Source organism: Scyliorhinus canicula, chromosome 21 (assembly GCF_902713615.1).
Source record: "Scyliorhinus canicula chromosome 21, sScyCan1.1, whole genome shotgun sequence".
NCBI classification, from domain to species: Eukaryota; Metazoa; Chordata; class Chondrichthyes; order Carcharhiniformes; family Scyliorhinidae; genus Scyliorhinus; species Scyliorhinus canicula.
In genome coordinates, this window is record NC_052166.1 from 19,252,203 (window position 1) to 19,265,683 (window position 13,481).

Genomic DNA, 13,481 nt, shown 5'->3' on the forward strand with positions numbered 1-13,481 from the left:
TGGTTTCAGCAGTTCTAAAGGCAAACTGCGGCGTGATTCTCCGCTGCCCACGACGGGTCGGAGAATAGCAGGAGGGCGTCCCCGACATTTTTCACGCCCTCCCGCTATTCTGCCCCCCCCCCCCCCCCCCCCCCACACGGCCATCCCACGACACGAATCGCTGCTCGCCGTTTTTTACGGCGAACAGCGATTCTCCCCAGGCCGATTTGCAGAGTACCCAGGCCTTTACGACCGTTTTTATGGCAGCAAACACACCTGCTTGCTGCCGTCATAAAAACTGCCGCAACATGCCCGTTCTGGGCATCCAGGGCCCCGATTGGCATGGCAGAACCACGGCCATGCCAAGGGGGGCATGGGCCTGCGATCGGTGCCCACCGTAACGGACGCACTCTTTCTCCCTCCGCCGCCCCGCAGGATCAGTCCGCGGGGCGGCCGAGGGAGATGATGGTCCCACGCATGCGCGGGTTGGACGGCTCCAACTCGGCTGACGTCATCGTGCGCGTCAGCCGGCGTCATGCTTGACGCGTGGACTTAGCGGCGGTCGCTAAGTCCGCGATGCCGTGCTTCACGGAACCCCGCTGCTAGCCCCGACCCGGGGCGGGGGGGGGGGGGGGGGGGGGGGAGAATCGGGTCCCGGGAGGGGGCACGGAGGCTGCCGTGAAACACAGCCAGTTTTACGGCAGCCTTTACGATTCGCCACATTTGCGGAGAATCGCGCCCCTCGTCTTCCTGCTGTTAGCTGAAATACTTTTAAAAAAAATTTCTTCTTCTTTCCAATTAAGGGGCAATTTAGCATGGCCAATCCACCAACCCTGCACATCTTTGGGTTGTGGGGGCGGCACGGTGGCACAGTGGTTAGCATTGCTGCCTACGGCGCTGAGGACCCGGGTTCGAATCCCGGCCCTGGGTCACTGTCTGTGAGGAGTTTGCACATTCTCCCCGTGTCTGCGTGGGTTTCACCCCCACAACCCAAAGATGTGCAGGTTAGGTGGATTGGCCACGTTAAAATGCCCCTTCATTGGAAAAAATGAGTTGGATATTCTAAATTTATTTATTTTTAAAAAATCTTTGGGTTGTGGGCATGAGACTTAAACAGACTCCCCATGGACAGTGATCCTGAGCCAGGATTGAACCTGGGTCCTCTGTGCCGTGAGGCAGCAGTGTGCTACCGTACTGCCCCACTGTTAGCTGAAATACACCTGGTTGACATTCTCTGTGTTTTGGAGCTCATGAGGGTGCCGCGAAAGACTACTTCATCTGCACTTGAGCAGGGGAAGACTGAGTCATTGTGGCAAGAGGCAGCATATGGATCTCTGTTTGAGAGCTGGGGAGGGGTGTGGTTGTGGTGGTGGCATGATGGATAAGAAGTGGGAGCACCTTCAAAAGAGTCCCCGCTTCCTGTGTGCTCTTCCTCTATCTTTCCCCTCACGGCCCATCTGCACACCCCTGCCAACCAAGGGTGGAGAGTACTTTGCTGCACTTCAGCAAGACTTTTCTTCAAAGTAGCAGACAGAGTGTGCAGGCCGTTGACCAGGCCGGCATATACTCGCTTGTCTGCTATGTCTGATTTTCCAGGCGACCACTGATGTTCCACATGTGATGTGCACCTCATCATTTGACAACCTAGCTCTCTCTCCTCCAGCACCCAAGGAGCTTTATGGTGGTGAAGCGTGCAACCTCCTCTGCGAATTCCTCTACCTTCTCTTGCTGCTCTTCCTCTATCACGTTTGAAAGACTTGTGGGAGTTGAAAGGCATGATTTCGAACTGACACAAGGAAATAGTTCAAACTCTACACTGTGCTGATATTGCCATTTCAGTTAGTGCTGACAGCAGGGCTATGCCAAGTGGCCAATGTGATATCTAATTCTGTCACCACATATGTGGGCAACCTCATCTCTCCATCCTTACACCCATGGATGTGCCACCCAGCCAATCTCAAAGGCCTTCGCCTCCTCCAGTGTCAGAGCGACAATGACCTCAGGGCCATGTCTAGTTCTCTGCCCCTCTCTGTTGTGTACTTGCCTCCGGAAAGGACAGGAAACAGAATTATGAGTCTGAAAAATGGAATGTATGGAGATGATGGAATAACATTTGTGGAATGTGATTGTGAGAGATGGGTGCTATGCTAAATTGCCCTTAGTATCCAAAAAGGTTAGGTGAGTTTACTGGGTTACGGGGATAGGGTGGAGGTGTGGGCTTAAGTAGGGTGCTCTTTCAAGGGCGGGTGCAAACTCGATGGGCCAAATGGCCTACTTCTGCACTGTAAATTCTATGATTCTATGATTTGACCCATTGAGCATGTGTGAACTCTTTTTTTCACTATTTCGCAGGATGTGGGTGTCACTGGCTAGGCCACAATTTATCGTCCATCCTTAATTCACTTGAGAAGGTGGTGGTGAGCTGCCTTCTTGAACCGCTGCAGTCCATGTGGTGTAGGTACACTCACAGTGCTGTTAGGGGGGAGTTCCAGCATTTTGACCCAGTGACAGTGAAGTAATGATACAGTTAGTCACATTCCTCTGCTCTTGCCCCATGTGTCTGCAATGTTTTCCCCCTCGATTATTTAACCAATTCTCTTTAGATAGTTAGTGTAGAATCTGCTTCCACCATATTTTCAGAGAGTGTTCCTGATCACAATTACGTACTTGCTGCATAAAAAGAAAATTATCATCATCTCCCTCAAACAGATTAAAGTTCCCCATGGAAAGTGGCACCAGGAATAATACAAGCAACATTTGACAGACTACAATATCGCCTCTAGTTGTTCTCATTTGCCAAACAGATTTCTGAAGATTTAGAAAGTTAACAGGAAACAAAATAGAACAATTATAAGAACTTGTGTCAGTATATATACTAAGCTGTGAGGATGATTAGCATTTTGATTGCTTGACCTTGGCAAAGAACTTATTCGAACTTCAGAGAAAGAAAATGACTAAAACCAAGAATCCTCGCGTATTCGACACATTGTTGCTGTAACCTAAAGCTAAACTATCTGTGTCCGAAGCCCAAGTCCTATTCTCCCATCGCCTCTTACCTACATTGGTTCCCAGTCCGTTGATGCCTCAATATTAAAATTCTCATGTTTTCAAAACCCTCCATAGTCTCACCCATCCCTATTCTGTGACCTCTTCCAGGCTAAGAAGTCACCAGGATCACTGCATTCCTCTGTTTCTGCCCTCTTGCACATACCTGTTCTGAGGAGGCCCTGTGGCTGGCTCTTTTGTTATTTGTTCACAGAATGTGGACATCATTGCCGAGGGCAGCATTTATTGCCCATCCCCAATTGTCCTTGAGAAGGCGGTGATGAGCTGCATTCTTGGACTGCTCAAGTCTATGGGATGTAAGTACACCCACAGTGCTGTCAGAGACGGAGTTCCAGGATTTTGTGCCAGCGACAGTGAAGGAACGGTGATATATTTCCAACTTGGAACGGTGTTGACTTGGGAGAGGAAATTGCAGGCGGTAGTGTTCCCATGTGCCCTGCTGCCATTGCCCTTCTAGATGGTAGAGGTTGCAGGTGTGGAAGATGATGTCAAGCAGCCTTGGGGATTTGCTGCAGTGCATCTTTATCTTTTTTTTCCTAAAATTTAGAGTACCCAATTAATTTTTTCCAATTAAGGGGCAATTTAGCGTGGCCGATCCACCCAACCTGCACATCTTTGGGTTGTAGGGGCGAAACCCACACAAACACGGGGAGAATGTGCAAACTCCACACGGACAGTGACCCAGAGCCGGGATCGAACCTGGGACCTCGGTGCCGTGAGGCAGCAAGGCTAACCCACTGAGCCACTGTGCTGCCCCTGCTGCAGTGTGGAGCACTGGTGTGTGCTGGTGCGACGACAATAATTTCTCCCTCAATGTCAACAAAACGATTATCACCGATTTCAGGAAGCGTAGTGGAGAACGTGCCCCTGTCTACATCAATGGGAACAAAGTAGAAAGGGTCGAGAGCTTCAAGTTTTTAGGTGTACAGATCACCAACAGCCTGTCTTGGTCCCCCCATGCTGACACTATAGTTAAAAAAGCCCACCAACGACTCTATTTTCTCAGAAGACTGAGGACATTTGGCATGTCAGCTACGACCCTCACCAACTTCTACAGATGCACCATAGAAAGTAGTCTTTCTGGTTGTATCACAGCTTGGTATGGAGCCTGCTCTACCCAAGACCGCAGAAAACTACAAAAGGTCGTGAATGTAGCCCAGTCCATCACGCAAACCAGCCCACATCCATTGACTCTATCTATAATTCCCGCTGCCTCAGAAAGGCAGCCAGCATAATTAAGGACCCCACTCACCCTGGACATATCACAGATATCATATAATTTAGTGCAGAAGGAGGCCATTCGGCCCATCGAGTCTGCACCGGCTCTTGGAAAGAGCACCCTACCCAAAGTCAACACCCCCACCCTATCCCCATAACCCAGTAACCCCACCCAACACTAAGGGCAATTTTGGACACTAAGGGCAATTTATCATGGCCAATCCACCTAACCTGCACATCTTTGGACTGTGGGAGGAAACCGGAGCACCCGGAGGAAACTCACGCACACACGGGGAGGATGTGCAGACTCCGCACAGATAGTGACTCTCTTCCACCTCCTTCCGTCAGGTAAAAGATACCAAAGTTTGAGGTCACGTACCGACCGACTCAAGAACAGCTTCTTCCTTACTGCCATCAGACTTTTGAATGGACCTACCTCGTATTAAGTTGATCTTTTCTCTACACCTTGCTATAACTGTAACATTATATTCTGCAGTCTCTCCTTCCTTCCTTATGTACGGTATGCACTGTTTGTACAGCATGCAAGAAACAATACTTTTCACTGTATACTAATACATTTGACAATTATAAATCAAATCAAATCAAATCAGTGCATTTTTTTTAAAAGAATTTTTTTTTTTAAATTTAGATTACCCAATTATTTTTTCCAATTAAGGGTCAATTTAGCGTGGCCAATCCACCTACTCTGCACATTTTTGGGTTGTGGGGGCGAAACCCACGCAGACACGGGGAGAATGTGCAAACTCCACACGGACAGTGACCCAGAGCCGGGATCGAACCTGGGACCTCAGCGCCGTGAGGCGGTTGTGCTAACCACTAGGCCACCATGCTGCCCAAATCAGTGCATCTTATCGATCGTACACACCGTTGCCACTGTGTGCTGGAGGGAGTGAATTTTTAAGGTGGCGGACAGGGTGCCAATCAGGCTGCTTTGTCCTGGATGGTTCTTGAGTGTTGTTGGAGTTGCACTCATCCAGGCAAATGCTTTGCAGATGGCGGACAAAGTTTGAGGAGTCAGGCAGAGAGTTACCCATTACAGAATTCCCAGCCTCTGACCTGCTCTTGTGAGCCAATTCTGGTTTTGGTCCCACCCCTGAACTTGATGGTCATTCTTCTTTTTTATAAAATATATTATAAAATACTTTCATTGAGAAAATGTTTTCAATATATCACCGTAAACCCATAATATAGAGTAAACACAATTCCAAACTCAACCACCCCACTTCCCACACCAAAACAGAAAAACACACAAGTCAAAAATAGACACGAACCCAGAAACAACCCCCCCCCAACATTTTATGGTGATCAGCTCCCTGAAACAGGAAATGAAAGGCTGCCATCTCAATTAGAAACCTTATGTCGACCCCCCCCTCATGGTATACTTGACCTTTTCTAAGTGCAGAAACTCCATAAGGTGCTTAATCAGTCGTCCACCCAAACAGAACTCACCTTCGGGCCATTTGCGAGGTGAAGGCAAAAGCATCTGCCTTCGCCCCCAACTGCAGCGAGTCCAAGACCCCAAAGGTAGCCACAAATGGGCAACGCTCCAGCTCAATCCCAAAACTCCAAACCGCCCAATAAACACCCATAAAATCTCCAAAATCACACTCCCATCCTCAGACAGACATCTCGCAACCAATATAATTCTCAGTTCTCTCAATCCCAGTCCATGCTACTGCACAAATGCCTCCGTCTCCTCCAGAGTCTCAAAGTAATAATATTTTGATTCATAAGCCACTCAAAGGAGGGCAGGGTAAACCATGCCAAATTGAACATTGTTCCTATACACTGCGGCCTTGGCCCTGTTGAATGCTGCCCGCCTCTTGGCTTGCTCTGCTGCAATATCCTGGTAGATCCTTACGGCATGGCAGTCTGGAGTCTCGATGATCTTTTGCTCACCGCAGGACTCTTTCCCTTGCTTGATAACTTGTGAAACAGCATGATGATCACATGCGATAGCTCACCAGCTTGGGCCTTCTGCCTCAATGACCTGTGGGCCCGATCAGCTCAGGGGACTCCATTTCCCCCCACTACGCCATATTCCCAAACATCTGGAACATAAATGTTGGATTCGCACCCTCCAAGCCCTCTGGCAGCTCGATAACCATCAAATTCTGCCTTCTGGAGCGATTTTCCAAATCTTCTACTTTGGCCCTTAATGCCTTGTAGTTACCAGACACCTGTACCATCTCCGGTTCCAGGGAGATGATCTGGTCAGATTGCCTTTAAAGGACAACCTCCAATTCCTTTAGCACCGACCCTACGCCTTTATCACTCCATCAATTTTTGCCAAGGCCGCTGGAATAGTGGACATCGGCCCCTCAATTGTCCTCTCATGGTCCTCCAAGACCTTCCATGGTAGTTTCTTGAGCTCCGCCACCAAGATGCCTGGAAGCATCTCAGCGGTTAGAGGAGAGACCATTGATGCTGCACGAGTCTCCACCATTTCCTTAACAAAGCTCTCGAAACCTCTTTTTTTTTTTTAAATAATTTTTATTGAAAGAGTTTTTCCATACAGACATTTACCCCTACTAATTTTTAAATTATTTACAACACAATCCCTCTAGGCAAATGTCCCTCCCTCGCCCGCCCTCTCGCGCGCACCAGTCCTCCCCCCCCCCCCCCAGGCAACCTTAACAACCAAGGCAGCCTACAGTTTCAGACATGAGCAGCGAGCAGGCTTGCCCGCGTTACAGTCGTGCGTGTCCCCCCACGACCCTTGCTGCCCTCCCCTCCCCCCCCCTCCCTCCCTCCCCCCCCCCCCCCCCCCCCCCGGGTTGCTGCTGCCACGACCCCGAACGTCTATCTCTGATCTAAAAAGTCAAGGAAAGGTTGCCACCGCCTGGCGAATCCCTGTACCGACCCTCTCAGGGCAAATTTGATCCTTTCTAGCTGAATATAGCTAGCCATATCGTTAATCCAAGTTTCAACGCTTGGAGGCCTCGCGTCCTTCCATTGAATTAATATCCTTCGTCGAGCCACTAGGGACGCAAAGGCCAGTATTCCGGCCTCCCTAGCCTCCTGTACCCCCGGTTCTACCCCGACCCCAAAGATCGCAAGCCCCCATCCTGGTTTGACCCTGGACCCCACCACCTTCGACACCGTCCTTGCCACCCCCTTCCAGAACCCTTCCAGCACCGGACATGCCCAGAACATATGCACATGGTTCGCTGGGCTTCCCAGACATCTGACACACCTGTCCTCACCCCCAAAGAACCGGCTCATCCTTGTCCCCGTCATGTGAGCTCTATGCAGCACCTTAAATTGAATGAGGCTCAGTCTCGCACACGAGGAGGAAGAGTTGACCTTCTCCAGTGCATCCGCCCACGTCCCGTCTTCTATCTGCTCTCCCAGCTCCCCTTCCCACTTGGCTTTCAGCTCCTCCCCCGATGCTGCTTCCGCCTCCTGCATTATCTTGTAGATGTCTGATATCTTCCCCCCTCCGACCCAGACCCCCGAGAGCACCCTATCACTCGCCCCCTTACTGGGGAGCAGGGGAAACCCCTCCACCTGCCGCCTAGCAAATGCCTTCACTTGTAAATATCTGAACATGTTTCCCGGGGGGAGCTCAAACTTCTCCTCCAGCCCTCCCAGGCTCGCAAACCTCCCCTCTATAAACAGGTCCTTCAGCTGCCGTATGCCCACCCTGTACCAGCTCTGAAATCCCCCGTCGATGTTCCCCGGGATGAATCTATGGTTCCCTCTTATTGGCGCCGCCAACAGACCTCCCATTTCACCCCTATGTCGCCTCCACTGCCCCCATATCTTGAGGGTGGCCGCCACCACCGGGCTCGTGGTGTACCTCGTGGGGGGGAGCGGCCATGGTGCCGTTACTAGGGCCCCCAGGCTTGTGTTGCCACAGGACGCCCTCTCCATTCGTTTCCAAGCTGCCCCCTCCCCTTCCATCATCCACTTGCGCACCATTGACACATTTGCCGCCCAGTAGTACCCCGAGAGATTGGGCAGTGCCAGCCCTCCACTGTCCCTACTCCGCTCCAAAAAGACCCTCCTCACCCTTGGGGTGCCATGCGCCCACACGTAGCTCATGATGCTACTCGTCACCTTTTTGAAGAAGGCCCTAGGGAGGAAGATGGGCAAGCACTGAAATAAAAACAAGAACCTTGGGAGGACCGTCATTTTGATTGACTGCACCCTCCCCGCCAGCGACAACGGTACCATGTCCCACCTCTTAAACTCCTCCTCCATCTGTTCCACCAGCCTGGAAAAGTTCAACTTGTGGAGGGTCCCCCAGTTCCTTGCCACCTGCACCCCTAAGTACCTAAAGCTCTTTCCTGCTCGCTTGAAGGGGAGTCTCCCAATACCCTCTCCCTGGTCCCCCGGGTGTATCACAAAAACCTCGCTTTTGCCCAAATTTAATTTGTACCCCGAAAAGTCCCCAAACTCTGCTAATAGTTCCATTATCTCCGGCATTCCCCCTTCTGGGTCTGCCACGTACAGCAGTAGATCATCCGCATACAGCGATACTCGATGTTCCTCCCCTCCCCTAGTCAGTCCTCTCCACCCCCCTGAACCCCTCAGTGCCATCGCCAACGGTTCAATCGCCAGTGCGAAAAGTAGGGGGGATAGGGGACATCCCTGCCTGGTCCCTCGGTGGAGCCCGAAATACTCCGACCTCCTCCCGTTTGTCACTACACTCGCCGTCGGGGCCGAGTAGAGCAACTTCACCCACTTAATAAACCCTTCCCCAAACCCAAACCGTTTCAACGTCTCCCACAGGTACTCCCACTCCACCCTATCGAATGCCTTCTCCGCGTCCAGCGCTACCACTATCTCAGCCTCCCCCTCCACTGCCGGCATCATAATTACATTCAGCAATCTCCGCACGTTCGTGTTGAGCTGCCGCCCCTTCACGAACCCCGTCTGGTCCTCATGGATTACCCCTGGCACACAATCCTCTATTCTAGCTGCCAGGATCTTTGCCAGCAACTTGGCATCCACGTTCAGAAGCGAGATAGGCCTGTAGGACCCGCACTGCACGGGGTCTTTATCCCGCTTCAATATCAGGGAGATCAGAGCCTGCGACATTGTCGGGGGCAGAACCCCCCCCTCTCGCGCCTCATTAAAGGCTCGTACCAGTACCGGTCCCACCAAGTCCACATTTTTCTTATAGAATTCCACCGGGAACCCATCTGGCCCCGGCGCCTTCCCCGCTTGCATCTGACCTATTCCCTTGACTAGCTCCTCTAGCCCTATTGGCGCCCCCAGCCCTTCTACCAGCCCCTCCTGGACCCTTGGGAACCTCAATTTGTTTAGGAAGTCCTCCATTCCCCCTCTCCTTGTCGGCGGCTCAGACCGATACAACTCCTTGTAAAAATCCCTGAAGACCCCGTTCACTTCTTGCCCCTTCTGCACTACCTTCCCGCCCCTCTCCTTCACTCCCCCAATCTCCCTAGCCGCATCTCGTTTGCGAAGCTGGTGTGCCAGCATCCTGCTCGCCTTTTCCCCATACTCATAGACCGCGCCCTGTGCCCTTCTCCACTGCGTCTCTGCCTTCCTGGTGGTCAGCAGATCGAACTTGACCTGCAGGCTGCGCCGTTCTTCCAGCAGCCCCTCCTCTGGTGCCTCCGCATATCTCCTATCCACTTCCAATAGCTCCCCCACCAGCCTCTCCCTCTCCTGCCTCTCCTTTCTTTCTCTATGCGCCCTTATGGAGATCAGCTCTCCCCTGATCACTGCCTTCAGGGCCTCCCAGACCATCCCCACCTGCACCTCACCCGTGTCATTCAAGTCCAGATAGCTCTCAATGCTCTTCCGGACCCTTTTACACACCTCGTCGTCCGCTAACAGCCCCACATCCAGCCGCCACAGCGGGCGCTGGTCCCGCGCCTCCCCCATTTCCACATCCACCCAATGCGGTGCATGATCAGAGATCGCAATGGCCGAGTACTCAGCTTCCCGTACCCTCGGGATCAGCCCCCTGCTCAACACGAAGAAATCGATTCTGGAGTACACTCTATGGACGTGGGAGAAAAAGGAATACTCCCTCGCCCTCGGCCTACCAAACCTCCATGGGTCTACTCCTCCCATCTGCTCCATGTACCCCCTCAGCACTTCTGCCGCTGCCGGCCTCCTATTGGTCCTTGCGCTCGATCTGTCTAGCCCGGGGTCCAGCACTGTGTTAAAGTCCCCCCCCATGATCAAGCCCCCTGCCTCCAGTCCCGGAATGAGGCCCAATAGGCGCCTCATAAAACCCGCGTCATCCCAGTTTGGGGCATATACGTTGACCATCACCACTTTCTCCCCCTGCAGCTTACCCTTCACCATCACATACCTACCCTCCTTATCCGCCACCACCTCCTCCGCCACGAACGACACCCTCTTTCCCACCAGAATCGCCACCCCCCGGTTCTTTGCGTCCAATCCAGAGTGGAACACCTGTCCCACCCACCCCCTTCTCAGGCGAACCTGGTCCACTACCTTCAAATGGGTCTCCTGTAACATTGCTACATCAGCCTTCAGTCCCTTCAGGTGTGAGAATACCCTTGATCTCTTGACCGGCCCATTCAACCCCCTCACGTTCCAAGTGATCAGCCGGGTCGCGGGACGACCCGCCCCCTTCCCCTGCCGATTAGCCATGTCCTGTTCCCTGCTCGCCCCGGGTCGACCCTCCCCTTCTGACCCGCTCCCCATGGCGATGTCCCCCTCCCCCCACCTCTCCAGTCCTCCACTTCCCGTTTCTGGTCTTTTCAGCAGCAACCCGGTGTCCCTCCCTAACCCCCCTCCCCCCCCCCCCAGGCTAGGACCCCTCCTAGCCGCGATGTACCCTCCATCGTACTCCCGTAAGTCAGCTGGTTCACGCTGACCCGGCTGCTCCTGCCCCACTCCGACTCCCCCCGGCTCGGGGGGGGGGCCTCCCCCCCCCTTGCCACTCCTCCCTGGCCCCGCTCCAGCGCGGGAAAGGTCGCCATTGCTAGCCACGCCCCGCACTCCTCCCCTCCCCCCTCCTCTGCCCCGCGCGCGGGAAAACAGAGGAAAGCCCGCGCTTTCGCCCTGCCACACCCCACCCCGCCATCTTCAGTTCCACCCCCGTCCCCGTCCATGCCTGTAAAAGAACCCCCCCTAGGAGCCCATATCCCCGATCTGCTCTCCCCCCCGTCCCACCTCCCCAACTTAACATTATAAATAACAGATAAATAACAAATAACAATGTACTTAACAGTCGCCCTCTACCAAACAGCATAAATAACCATAAATAACCATGAATAACCACAATAACAATAACTAAGGGAAGTTGGCAAAGGGGGAAAAAACATCAGAAGAAAAACCACAGCAAGAGTTCAAAATCCAAACAAAGAATTCAGCTGAAAGTACCCGAGCGGCTACGGCCGCCAAGTATCCCCTGGGTCTAATTCGAGTCCAGTTTCTCTTCCTGTACAAAGGCCCACGCCTCCTCTGGGGACTCAAAATAGTGGTGTTGGTTCCTGTAGGTGACCCACAAGCGCGCTGGCTGCAGCATTCCGAACCTGATCCGTTTTGCATGTAGCACCGCCTTCGTCCGGTTGTACCGGGCCCGCCGCTTTGCCACCTCCGCACTCCAGTCCTGGTAGACCCTCACCGTCGAATTCTCCCACTTGCTGCTCCTTTCCCTCTTGGCCCACTCCAGCACTCTCTCCCGATCGCTGAGTCGCTGGAACCGCACCAGCACCGCCCTCGGGGGCTCATTTGCTCTTGGCCTCCTAGCCATGACCCTGTAGGCCTCTTCCAGCTCCAGGGGCGAAGGGACGGCCCCTGCCCCCATCAGGGAGCTCAGCATTTCTGCTACATATCCCGGGAGGTCTGACCCCTCCAGGCCTTCTGCCAGGCCCAAGATCCTCAGGTTCTTCCGCCTCATTCGGGTATCCAGCTCCTCAAAACGGCTCTGCCATTTCAGGTGGAGTGCCTCGTGCACCTCTACCTTTCCCACGAGGACCGTGGCCTCCTCCTCCCTCACAGTCATCTCCTGTTGCAGCTCCCGAATCGACGCCTCTTGGGTCGCCTGGGCTCCCATCAGCCTGGTGGTCGTCGCATTCATTGACTCCAAGAGCTCCATTTTCAGCTCCGTAAAGAAGCGCAGGAGAGCGGCCTGCTGCTCCTCCGCCCATTTCCTCCATTCCTCGGGTGCTCCACCGGCCGCCATTTTGGTCTTCTTCCCCCGCTTTTTTTTGGGAGCTGCTGTTGCTTTCTTTACCACCCCACTCCGGGTACCGACCATAAAGTTGGTCTGGTTCTCTTCAGGGAGCCTTCCCCCACCGGGATTTGTCCTTACAGCGCCGTTGGGGCCCTCCAATCGGCCCGAAAACACCTTTGTAGCAGGAGCAGCCAAACGTGCGACTTAGCTGGTCATAGCCGCAACCGGAAGTCGCTCTCGAAACCTCTGAGTCCAACGATTAGATTCCTCATTTTTCTGCTGCCGAGTTTTGTATTTATTAGGCATTCCTTTGATGTGGGACTCCTAACCCATCAAACTGAACAAATTCCACCTCAAATCTCCTCCAGGAACCGGGCGATAAGGGCTTAAAACAAAGTTCTCCGGATTATCAACCTGTAAATCCTTCTGATGAGCCTTTGGCAAGAGATGGACTTTCCAAAACCATGTGGCAACAGCAGCCAATTAGCCTCCCCATGTTCAAAGACTCCACGCGCAAGTTTTTTCCATGGGCTGTGCTCTATCTTTCTCGCTTGCTAGAGTGTGAGAGGCATACCTAATTTTCTTCACTCCAACGGCGGCGGAAATGGTGGAGACCTTCTGTTGCCAAGGTCCTAAGCTCTTGAATTCTCTTACTATACCTCATAACTTTGCTCTCTTCCTTTTAGACATTCCTTAAAATCTACATCTTTGACCGAGCTTTTGATCACCGATCCTAATGTGTGGCTTGGTATAAAATGTTGTTTAATAATGCTCATAAAGGGCAGCACGGTGGCCTAGTGGTTAGCATAACCGCCTCACGGCGCTGAGGTCCCAGGTTCGATCCCGGCTCTGGGTCACTGTCCGTGTGGAGTTTGCACATTCTCCCCGTGTCTGCGTGGGTTTCGCCCCCACAACCCAAAAAAAATGTGCAGAGTAGGTGGATTGGCCATGCTAAATTGCCCCTTAATAGAAAAAATAATTGGGTAATCTAAATTTATAAAAAAAAAAAAAAAAATAATGCTCATAAAAGTGCTCTGGGCATTTTTTGATGTTAAAGGTGCTATGTTAA